Source organism: Aplidium turbinatum, chromosome 10 (assembly GCF_918807975.1).
Source record: "Aplidium turbinatum chromosome 10, kaAplTurb1.1, whole genome shotgun sequence".
Lineage (NCBI taxonomy): Eukaryota > Metazoa > Chordata > Ascidiacea > Aplousobranchia > Polyclinidae > Aplidium > Aplidium turbinatum.
The window spans coordinates 19,122,326-19,135,594 of record NC_137481.1 but is presented as its reverse complement, the minus strand read 5'-3'; the positions used below and the strand labels follow the sequence as shown (position 1 = coordinate 19,135,594).

At 37.1% G+C, this 13,269-nt stretch overlaps 1 pseudogene; it reads left to right on the top strand.

Annotated features, from left to right (window-relative positions):
- Positions 1-3,961: 3,961 nt before the first annotated feature.
- LOC145778835 (protein prune homolog 2 pseudogene) lies at positions 3,962-5,115 on the top strand (annotated as a pseudogene).
- The last annotated feature ends 8,154 nt before the right edge of the window (positions 5,116-13,269 follow it).

The following is a 13,269-nucleotide window of genomic DNA, read 5'->3' as shown; positions in this document are numbered from 1 at the left end:
TGCAATCAGCGACTTCGGCTTTGTTCTATTTTTTTCTATAGATCTTTTCAGTTTGTTTTTTTGCGGAAACTCCGAACAGCGACTTTGGTTTTTTTAAATTTTTTCTCTCGATCTTTTTAGGGTACAAACTGAGGGTACGAACTGTTCAGGGTACGAACTAGGTTGCACCCTAGTGAACCAGTGGGGTAAACAAATGTTCAGAAGTTGAAGACCCCTGATTTAGAAAACAGGGTGCAACCTAGTTCGTACCTTGAACCATTTGTACAGTCAGTTCGTACCCTGAAAAGATTGAGAGAAACAATTAAAAAAAGCCGAAGTTGCTGATCGCAGTTTAATAACACAACACCGAAGTCGCTGAATTGGAGTTTCCCCAAACAATTTGAAACAAACTCGAGGGTTAGGGTAAGCGGAAACGGCAGAAAAATGTTTGCGGAAACTGGGTTCAGCGAGGGTTAAGGTTAGAGCATAGATTACTCTATGGTTAGAGTTAGGGTAAGCCATGGATCACGGAATTAGATTTTTGATTCTTTTAATTAGATTTTTAATTCTTATTTTTAATTTTTATTAATTTCTAATTCCGTGATCCATGGGTAAGCGGAAACTGCGTTTAACGGAAACTGCGATCAGCGAGGGTTAGGGTTAGAGCATAGATTACTCTATGGTTAGGGTAAAGGTTAGCGGGAACTGCGATCAGCGAGGGTTAGAGCATAGATTACTCTATGGTTAGAATTAGGGTAAGGGTTAGCAGAAACTGCGGAAAAATGTTTGCAGAAACTGCGATCAGCGAAGGTTAGGGTTAGAGCATAGATTACTCTATGGTTAGGGTTAGCGGAAACTGCGGAAAATGTTTGCGGAAACTGCGATCAGCGGACTTCGGCTTTGAGCTAATTTTTCTCACGATCTTTTTAGGGGAAAAATTTTAAAATGAATGCGAAAACTGCGATCAGCGACTTTGACTTTTTTAATTTTTTGTCTCGATCTTTTCAAGGTACGAACTGAGGGTACGAACTGTTCATGGTACGAACTAGGTTGCATCCTAGAAAACACACCACTTGGCTATTTTTATCATATGTTGTGAATATAACTTCAGAGGCTATTATGCACGTGTTCACTAAAGCATGATGTATTTTCATGATGTATGATGTATTTCTTTTTTTTTTTCAACAACAAAAAACTGTGTTTATAACCTCTAAACTCGACAAATTTTAGCGAGAATGTCTGTGGCTAATAGCGACTGCATCGGTCTTAGATTCCAAATGGCGTCAGTTTGAAAACGTGCAGGAGTGTTGTTTATTGGAACTTTATCGCTGATAGTTCTTTTTTGCTGCTTCCAGCTGTAACAGTATGAATAATCAAGTTTAGTTGTTAGAATACTTAAAATTTTGCTGGAGTTGGAGAATATCTCTTCGTAAATTTTCGTTTGCCAAAAGGGGTTAGCCACGTTTGCCGAACAAACTTGTGCATGATCTTTTCTGCACAACTGTTTGATCCGGGTCACTGAGTTCAATTTCTTTTCATGGTATTTGCTAGCCAAGTTTATGAAAATGACTGACTTTATGTACGATACTTTTTTTTCCTGCAACGAGTAAGTTGGATGGCTGCAAAATTAACAATACTTAGTTTAAAAAAATAATTTCATTACATGTATTATTTTATGGTTAGTTTTGCCATTTTCTTAATGCTGCCACATTCATACATTTATTAAAGCATGCATGACTTTACATTTTGCACTTGGCACTATGTACCAACCCGCCTGTGTGCATAATTGAGGTCATCGTCTTGCTTGAGTAAACAGGGAAATATAGCCGCAGAGGGCATATTCACAATCTATGGTAAATATTGCATCTGCCTTAGAAAAACCATTAGTCTACCATATTATATGATGTTGTTCAGTAGCGCACCCAGAAAAAAATTTAGGGGGGGGCTAATTCAGAAATGTCGGCCGAGTGATTTGCGACAATAGTGACAGTGACAATAAGCCAATGCCCATCTCTTTGATTAATATTTAAAGGCACTCACGGCCCACAACCCACCAGTTGCCGATACATCTGGATTCGTTCTCTCAATCAGATTAGAAGTTGGCGTGGTGAACCCCATGCTACTATGGTGCCATCAGCATCCTCATCCCTACGTCCGTCGTCCACTCTTGCAATCTTCTATAGATCTCGACTTTTTTGTCATTTAGGCTATAACAAAACAGAATTAGCTTTCCGTTTGCCAACACAAATAAGTGCGAAAACAACCAGTAGCACGAAAACAGTTTGAAACAAAACACTAATTTTGTAAACAGTAAATTTGATGTGGACGTTTTTCCTACTTACAAGACATTCAAAGTAGTTCATATTTTCAACTAAACTCCCAGACGCCTTTGTCTCTCTGCTCAAATGTCTTATACAGTTTTACTTGTCCGTGTGATTCGGCATTGACGTACGGTACATCAGTAGCTTATGTCCACCAGACATTTGACCACGAGAGTACTGGAGCATCTGAACTTTAGAGAGTTAAAGAAAAGTGCCATCAAAGACCATATCATGGAGTGTTCTTTTTGCACAGATCGAAAATTCTCTGCTGACTCATTTAAAATTTTATGCAAAGGCAAATCCCAATTTGACACCAAAATTCAGGAAGCGCTGTTAATCAAACGCTACAACTCAAATTTAAACAAACAATTATTGGCCGAAGGCGTATTCATTCTCCCCAACATTTACTTAATGTATCACGTTCCCTGTGGTGCGACTTTTTTGTAGCTACCCACAGGGGCGCCGGAACGGTTTTTGACTAGAGGGGGGGGGGGCAAGATTATGAAAAAAGGGCACTTTTGTTGCTGAAAGGCTTTTTTTTTTAAGTTTTAAGATAAGATATAGCGATAATGCTCATCCATCAGCTCATCATCGAGTAATGATACAAGTGTCCGGAATACAAAGAACAATGGCACGGAAGAGCATCATGCTATGTTATGATGATGTAGGCTAGCCTACTGTGATACAGAATTTTGTGTCGTGAATATTATTTTGAGGCAGAAATGAAAGATTATAATTAGGCTAAAAGCAAATAGCTGAAATTGTATCATATTTCAAAATGTGCAGTAGCTTACATGATCTTAAAAGGGCACCATTTCCCCCCTGCCCCCCATCCACAGAAAAATTGAGGGCAGTGGGGGCATCCGCCCCCCCGCTTCCGGCGCCCCTGGCTACCCAGCCGGCAAAACTGATCCTTTTCACATTGATTCAACGACTGCAGATGTTGAATCAATGTAAAAAGGACCAGTTTTGCTGGCTGGGTATTTGTGTAACTTAGTTGCCTTTTCCTATTGTAATTTTATCTTCAAAAAGTTGAAATTTATTGCATTTTTATAAATATTTTCATACTCCTGATGAGGGCTTAAGTTAAGCCGAAAACGTTCTGTTAAAACTATTAAAAAAAAACTGTTAAAACTATTTGTAAATATGTATAATATATTGTTGTAATGCTCAGCCCTGTTGTATTGTTGTGTCTTATTCCTATCTAACCTGTAAGCAAAAGGTATAAATAGGAAACATACAAAAACTTCATTTTTGGTGGCGGGTTCGGGGGGGCTTGAGCCCCCTTAGCCCCATGCTGGGTGCGCTACAGATGTTGTTTATTTGTCTGCACTGATAGAATACGGTGTCATTTTAAAGAAATTCAACTATATGTATATTTGAAACTCAGACTACTCAGCTTACATAAACGCTTTAACTCATATTTAAAAATTGTAGCTTAATAAAAATGTATTTCATTGATATATCTCTATTTATTAGAAACTTTAGATACCAATACTGATTATGTGATATTTTTTTTGCAAATGTTACTTATTTATAGCTGCATTCCATTTTGTAGTTGATGACATCCAGTAGAATTAAATCACAAAACTGAGTGTAAATGGACTATAACTGAGACTTTTTTGCACATGTCTTTAAGTCCATTTGTTTGGTTCAACATGCAAACATTAAATCAATAGAAATGTGAGACATGGTGCAAGTATGGATCAAATTTCAAAGCTTGAAGATTTTCACATAAATGATGATGATCGAAAATCTTTACCTGAATGCGTGTCACCTATTAGTGCTGATGTTACATTTGAAGGACAATGGGAAGAAGATGATTTAGTGGCTTTATCTGGAAAACCAGGGCAGAGTTTTCAAAAAATTCAAACTACAAGCGATGATGTGATTTTTGATGAGAGAAGGCAGTTTCATGGAAAGCGAGCTACCAAGGTTGAAAACACTCATTTTTCTGACAATGAATCAGATTTTTGTAAATCTGAACTGGATGAAATCATGACGTCTGAAGAATTGTTGACCTCTGACGGTGTTGAATCATCTTTGGAGCCATCTTTATCTCTGTGTAATTCTGGTGTTGATCTGGAGTGGGATAACGACACTCCAGTTCTCCAACTACATACAAATGAAATACCTGTAATGGTTCACAGCAGTTCTGTATGGAAAACTGTTGTGATTGAAGACAAAAACTTCAAGTTAGATTTAAGTGCTATTACTCCATATCGACAAGTTCTGTCTCATGGTGGCTATTATGGTGAAGGCCTTAATGCTATTGTCGTTTTTTCTGCATGTTACTTACCGGACACACGACAATCCGATTACCGTTATATCATGGACAACCTTTTTCTCTATGTTGTAAGTACATTGGATGTACTAGTGGCTGAAGGTTATATGATAATTTTCTTCAATGGCGGATGCAGTCGTAAAAATTTTCCTGCTTTTAAGTGGCTTAAGAAGTGTTATAACATGATTCATCGACGTTTACGTAAAAATTTACAACAAGTTGTTATTGTCCATCCTTCTTGGTACATACGCCTTTTTACCGGTTTCTTTCGACCTTTTATAAGCAAAAAGTTCAGTAGAAAGTTAAAATTGGTGGAATCACTTCATCGACTTGCTGATATTGTGTCATTAGATGGTGTCACTGTGCCAGAGGCTGTACAGCAACAAGACTTAAAACTTCAAAAATCGAGTAAGAAAAGCTCTAGCTCTGAGCCTGTTTCTTATAATGCGCAATCCGAACAATGTAGTGATGCACTGCAGCAGCCACACTGAGTCTTGAGAAAGATATCTCACTATATGCACAATGATGTACGCATGCAACCTCCTATTATATATAATATATACTTTTGTTACTAGTTACTATTGTGTGGAGTGAAATCTTGTTACTTTGATCAAATATGTCGATTTTGTATGAACTTATTGTTACTACACAATTGTTTCATGTATTCGTACTCCAGAGTTCAGGTGTAAACGAGAAAGTGTTAGTTTTCAGAATTTCTTAACTGTGCTTTTGTAAAATATTCCAGCTTCACAACGTAATGGTGATCAACTACAACCTTGCTTTTATAGAAGCAAGTTTTTGTTGAGTATAAGGATTTATTATTATAGGAAGCAACTCAAAAGTAGAACTAAAACGTAAAGCACTTCAATTTCATTGTTTTGTTTATTTTATCTTCAAGTGTGCAAAACATTTTCGTTTGATGCTTAAATGAATATTGGCTTGAACTGTAAGACAGTCAAAAACATTTCATGTGTTTTTCCACGGAATGGCCCGTTTCGGTGAGTCCGATTCGGTGAGTCCGATCCCTTAACGGGGGATTTTTTCAATTTTTTTTTTTAATTATCGGGTACCGTGGCCTAATTATCATTGCCGTTTTAGGGTTAGGGGTTAGGAGTTAGGGTTAGGGGTTAGAGGTTAGGAACTCATCGAATCAGACTCACCGAATCGGACTCACCGAATAGTAGCAGACCCGTTTTTCCATGTAACGTTGAAGCATCAGCCTCGCAGGCCTGTTCAAACTTTTATTCACTTAGTGATGTTTTCCTTAGATAAATATATCTTTCGTTCCAGATTGTATAGCCTTGTTAATTGTTATATATATGTATACACTATACAGTATATTGTATTTGCAAAATTATATCGTTGAGGTATTCTGCATGCAGTGTAGATTCTGATTCATCGATTTTCTTTGTTATTGTTACCGCACTTAGTTATTTTGAAGCAAACAAGTTTCCATTAACGTGATATTTCGTTGTTGGGAAATCCTGTTTGGTTTGCGCTTTTTTTGCTTAATTGCAAAACGGTAGCGCCTTTAACTTTAGCAACACTTAGACTCCAGTTCAGAAAGGGGCAAACTCTTTAGTCCAAAGGCCATATCAGTGAAGTTGCCGGCATGTTTAAACGATTGCATGGTATGTTATTTCTTGAAAGAAGTATGTTGAGTGAAATTCTCTAAATGAATAATTTTCAGAAAGTGGGAAATGAGTTTTTATGAGAGTTTCACTTCAAATATATTTATTTGAAAAACATTACCTAGTGTCACGTTTTGTGGTTCCAGATGGGCCACAACAAAAATTTGTGCCATCTCAGCATTAAGCATTGTTCGTTGTGTTTGTTAAGTATTGTATCCCAGACAACAAATTAGTCGTTTTTTTACAATGATTGAACGTCTGTAGACGTTGAATCAATGCAAAAAACGACTGATTTGTTTGGGATCGTGGAACTCCAGTTACCGACCACCCTCATAACAAGACCAGTGCGCCATCACGGCTACTTCAGGGTCGCCCTAAATATTTTTTATAGTGATACTGTACATTGCATTCTGTTTCAATAACGCTACCCCAGTTTCTAGACCGCTATCGCTAAATTGTTGGCTCGAAACCGCAAATTTTACTCCATCAAAGCGACCGCTTGTGTTCAATATTTTACACAGTTAATGCAAATGCACAATGAATAAAGTGTACAACAGTTCCGCCAACCTTGCAGTTTTCCTGTAAATTTGGGCTTGTTTTTTTTATAGTTTACATTTTGTTTTTGAGATTTGCCAGTTGCTTGCTTTTTTGGGTTTTTCTACTTTACAACCTTAATATTTTTTTTGTTTGTTTTTGAGATTTTTTCGTTGTGGTCAATACTTCGCCGTTTATCAAGATAACTGTTGCGTGCCGATACGTTACAGCAATAGGCTCAGAATTTTGTCTGATATTTCAAGGTTTTTAGGGTAAAAAATTACCGCTGCTACAGACTACCTACATAAATCACTGTTTGCATTCTATCATGTCTGAATGCTACGAACATGATGCTGACCACACAAAACATCAGCATCAAATTTAACCTATTAAAGCAGTGGTTCTCAACGGGATGCCGCGGCACCTTAGCGTGCCATTTACGTTTCGCAAGGGTGCCGCAAGTTATTAGAGTATCAAATATGCGCCCAGACATCGAAAGAATTTGCGCTAAAAAAGCGCAAATTTCGCACTGACTTTGTTTGAAATTAACTTCATTAAATTGTTCATGATATGATAGGCTACGGAGATGTAACCTAGTTAGTTTTTGCGAAAACTCTTTTCAAAAGTATTTTTATTTGAAACTTTTTGGTTGGAATGTGGGTGCCGCCAAATCTTTTGGTTGTTTGCAGGGTGCCGTAAGCCAAAAAAGGTTGAGAACTACTGTATTATTAAACAAATGTCAATCTTACACAAAAGAGCATGTAGCACACAATACGCTATTGTCCTTGGCTCACAGAGAAAATACACTGAAGATTTATTTGTTGATTTACTGTTGCCAAACATCAGTTCTACATTGCCACACCCAGACAGCAAATCAACCGTTTTTTTGCATTGATTCAACGTTTGCAGATGTTGAATAAATGTAAAAAAAACGATTGATTTGCTGTCTGCAATATTATCACAGCCGGCATTGTATTTCATTGGCTGGTAGTTTTTTGTTTATCGTTGCCACGATTGTGTTGTTTTTCCGAGTTATTCTGTGATCATATTTTCTTCAGCTGATGACATTATTCGCCTGCTAGATTTAGCAGGAAACTATTGTTTGGTTTATACGCGAGAAGCATTGACATGCGGTAACCCTGCTTTCAATCAAGAGTAGAAAAAATACAAAAACGCATTATTACCTTGAAAGTTGATTTTTTGTTTTTGTTTGTCGTATCCAGGCTTACACCGGTTGTTGAAGATTTAGATTAAGTGGACGGGAAGGCAAGGAAGCCAATCTTCGTGTCCACCTTCAGGCATGCCTTCAAGTGTCCTGCCACAGACAAAGCCGCATGCTCTTGAGTGGTGTCGAACCGGAAACCTTTCGATTGCCGTTCCTCGGCTATGCAGCCGACGTTAAATAAGTTGATTTATTTTTGCTTTATTAACAAGTTCGCACAGCTGCTGCTTTACACTAACAGTCTGCAAAATCGTTAGTAAAAAAATTTAAGTCGCAATTTATCAGAGAGCGAAAAATTTCCATCGCTCTGATGTGGACCGCATGAAAGACTGATGTATCGTTGTACAGTATCAGCTATCTAACTTTGAAAGTTAGTGCTCGCTGCCCTAAGCGACTTTATCTCTAATTATAACAGATGTCATTGCCAAATGCTGAGCATCATCCGGGCCGAACATGTCTGGTTTTCACATTAGGTCAGAGGTGGTAATTTTTCTTCACTAAAACTTTGCCAATTGAATCATACTTGTAGTTTTATGTTAAGGACAGTGGCGATTCTAGAACATATAAACAGTTCGTTTATTAATGATGATGGTTTACAGCTAATTTTGCCTAATTCCTCCACTACGGTCGACGCAGGAAGCGTCGGTGGATGTAATTTTCCCCTGTATTATAAACAGCTTGTCGCAATGTTTACGGTAATAATTAAATACGAAACTTAATTATTATAGTGAAGCATCCAGACTTGCGATAGTTTGACCAATTAGCCCCTCTGAAAATGAGAACAGGTTTGAAATTGGGCTTCCGTAACAAGACAGCTGGTACGTACAGTTGCAAACTGAGTCTCATTGAAGTATTGTAAGCTGGCAAATTTTATTCTCTTGTTCGCTTTCGACCAATCGCAATGTGGGGTTTCCAAATCAATATAAAAACTGGATTTCTGGCTGGCTTATCATAAACTTAAACGTTTCAGTCCATCACGCAAATGACTGACATCACGGTATCGGCGTAATGAGAGACAGTCATTTAATGAAACAGGCTGTGTTTTCATGTATAAAGACCCTGAAATTATTATAGGATACTCTTCGCAGATCCCAGAACCATTATAAAGTCCTTTTGTCATGAAAGTTTCTAATGAAAAACTAACTACTGTATTATTTATAGTAAGGCAAAAGCAAGCGATAAAAAGTTGAGTTTAACACTTTTGAAAATCTTACAGCACGATTACTGCAGAAACTATACTTTAGTGGTTCCCAACCTTTTTGTTGTCACGGACCCCTTTAGACAAATTATTAATTCTGCGGACCCCTACCTAAATTTTGCCTGAAACTCAATTAACATACTATTGTAATAATTATGCTACTCAACAACTGTGCTGTGTCATATTGCATTGCCGCTATGACTCCTGCTGCAAATATCAGGTTAAACAGTTGCTCAAATAAGAAAATGAATGAATTGTTCAAGAAATGTCCGCAGTAGGCTATTTGAATATTAAGGTGACCCAAAGTAGGCTATCATGCCGAAACTTTTTCAAGAGAGGGCTGTTGTTGCCTTTCCTGAACTAAACGACTTAACTGTGGTTGAGTTTTTGACAATGCAACACGCATGTCATCTTCAACGTCCAGGCGATTTCGATGTTTAGATTTTATTGTAACAAGAGCTGTGAATCCTGCCTCGCAAAGGTAAGTGGTTATGAATGGTAACAAAACAATAATCGCTTGCTTTGCCAAGAATGGGTAGGTTTGCAGTTGTGAGCACCAAAATTCTTCCACAGTTTTTGAATGAAATTCAATGCGTAATAACTCTTTTGATCTCAAATCAAGTAGGTCATCTTTACTGAGAACGTCATCGCTAATGTTGTTCAAGGCAAAAAGAAAAGGATTTCGAATCCATGTTTCAACTTCGTTCGGCAGGTGTTCTAAATTAAAATAACGTTGAAATGAGATTTTCAAGGTTTCCAAGCATGCGCAAAATTTTTCTCTCTGCTTTCTATTACGTAATAGACGAGCCAATCCTGATTTGACTGATCGACATGCATTGTGGTAGATGTAGTTTAAGGTCAATGTACACACTGTAGGCAGCAGCATAGATTTATTTTAATGCATACCGGTACAGTTTATTCTCGCGGGCTTGAGCTTGACACATTTCATTTAAAGAGAGAAATGGAAGTAAAAAGATTGCTTTTTGTTTGTTTTCGAAAATTCATCAAGATAATCACGGACCCCTAAATGCTTTCTCATGGACCCCCAAGGGGTCCGCGAACCCCAGGTTGGGAACCTCTGCTATACAGTATAAGGGCTATCGTACGGCATGGGCTACAAGAGAATATTCTATACAGGGTGTCTCGTGTGCCTTGTGAACGGTTCACACTATCTTGGCCGCAACTATTAACAACATGACACAAGTTGTACAATGTACATGTACACAATTTTATTCTCACACTGTTTGAGACCTTTCACACGTCAAGATAATGTACATATCACGAGATTTGCAAAATATAAGCACCAAAGTAGCTTATTCGTAGTGATCGTTCAGATTACGTAATTAACTGTTATCGCAATTCTAGATCTTCTATTAGAATCTAGGGTATCTGCTTGACTCGAAGACCCATGGTCTCTTCGCAGATTCCCGTTGCTGGGAATTCCTTTTTTATTGCTGTATTTATTGTACTATATTTACCTACAACGAAATCAATCAATCAAAGTAGGCTTATTTCGGACCAGACGTAAGTGAACACACACCGGATAAAATCACGTTGTTTTGTAAAGACAACTCTGCTGCTTGAAAATTTGGTGCAGAACCAATACAGTGGTAGCTGAATAATTGATCAAAACTCTGATGCATTAAAAAGATGTTTCGGTTTGAATCGACGCAACTTTTATCGTTGTACAAAATGAAGAATGTTTAATTTAGGGCGGGTCACGAAATCACTTTTTTTTGATATCCACCTGCCTCATACGGATTTTGATAGATAGACACCTAAAATTGTTGTATACAAAATTTCAGTTCATTTGAACAATGGCTTGGGATGAGGAAATCGCGTTTAATTTTTGCCAAAAATTGCAAAATTGGGTAAAAATGCAAAATTTTAGATTATGTTCAATCTATATTTTTCAAGTGAAATTTATTTGCTGTGGCCTTATACATATTTTTTAGACAGTAATGGACTTGCTGAAGTAAGTTAGAGCTGCAGAGATTGCATTTTATTGTTTATTGTAGTAGTATTAAACATTGAATTTTTTCCGAAAATTGCAAAAAACGCAAAATTTTGAATTATGTTCAATCTATATTTTTCAAGCGAAATGCGTTTGCTGTGGTCTTATACTTATTTTATAAGACAGTTATAGAATTACTGAAGATAGTTGTAGCTGCAGAGATTACATTTTATTATTTATTGCAGTAGTATTATCTACTGCTTTAATGATCGTAGAACATCACTATTCACAAATCTTAATTTTGTATTTTTCAGATTTATTAATATCTAATTATTAAGTAATTCCACATGAAATAATACCTACAAAACTGTATAAACGGAAATGCCGAGAACTCCAAGATATAAAGTTTGTCATATTGTCCGACCATCTAAGCCACTTCCACTGGCTGAACTGCCTACACTAAGAGATGTTTTTAATTACTTAAATCTTTTGAAAGAGAGATGTGTCGGGAATTTTAATGAGATAAAGGAAATTGAAAATATCATTCAACCCATTAAGAATATGTTTATCAAGGCTGGTTCCAACATACCTCTCAAGGATGATAAATCCATTCGGAATAAATTGGTACGTCACAGTAAAGATTATAGCAGTTTGAAGAGAAAAAGTCTAACCGCAAAGAAGAAGAAATTGTTTATGGAACGATTAGATAGAATTGTAGGTATCATCAAATGTAATTGTCCGATTTGGCTTTGTAGTGATTATGGTAGCGATGGTTGCAAATACAAGGCTCACACAAGATGCAAATGTGCAACGGATGCTAAACTCCCATTAGTAGACCTTTATTTTGTTATGGATCAAAGACTAAGAAATTTTGATAGACCTAGCAGCTATCAGATACAGAATATTCACCGTGCTGAAACATCACATCTACAAAAAAAAATTATTCTAAAGCTGTGAAAGGATCACGTCAATCAACGCAGGCATATAATAACGAGGCTATTGATAGTTTTTCTGACTCATAGTTGTGAATTCAGAATCAGAATATGAAGCAGATTTTCCAACAACATCACAGAGTGAAGAAAAAAAGAGATTTGTAACGGACTGGCATCAAAACATTTTAAGGACTACTGTGATCGAATCGGAGAGATTTGGCATTTCGAATCGCGCCACAGCAGCCATCTGTACTGCGCTCCTTGTTGATTTGGGCGTGGTCACGAAAGATGACACACAAAATCACAACAAAATTAGAAGAGATAAAGAAGCAATAAGAAACGAAAATGTTCAATCAGCTGTAAGTCCATTGCAATATGTTTTACACCAGGGCTTATTTTTTGATGGAAGAAAAGATCTAACAATGGAGAAAAGGCATGAAACTGGTGGACACCATCTCGTAAGAAGAGAACATTATAGAATCGTAAAACAGCCTGGTGGAGAGTTTCTAACACATGTGACTCCAGACAGTGGACGCAGTCAAGATGTAGCTAATTGCATATATGATGTGATCAAAAATAAGAATATGACACGATGTATGCATTTTATTGGTTGTGATTCAACTAATGTGAACACAGGAAGATTCGGTGGAGTAATTGCTCTTGTTGAAAAAGAATTAGGTCACAGACTAGTATGGTTGATTTGTGAGTTACACACAAACGAACTGCCATTTCGACACTTGTTTATTGAACTGGACGGGCCAACCACTGGAAATGAATCATTCAAAGGACCTATTGGTCGTCTTTGTGAAAATGTTGAAGATTTGTCTATCAATAAATAACTTCACCCCAATAACTGATGCTGCTGGGCTTCCACTTCCAGAATTACCTGGCGATGTTGTTAAAGATTTTTCATGCGACCAAAAATATTTATACGAGATCACACACACCATTACAACGGGACAAATTTCACCACTGGGCCACTAAATCATGTTCGCTGGCTTACACTTGCATCCAGGGTTTGTCGTTTGTATATAAGTCAACACAATGTGAATGAAAAATCTAGTGAGAATCTTCTACACTTAGTTAACTTCATTGTAACAAATTATGCTCCATTGTGGTTTAGGATCAAATGTCAGCCACTCTACAAAGATGCTCCGTGCCATATATTTTAATCACTGCAAAGAGTTAAACTGCTTCCAAAAAAAAATTCAAAA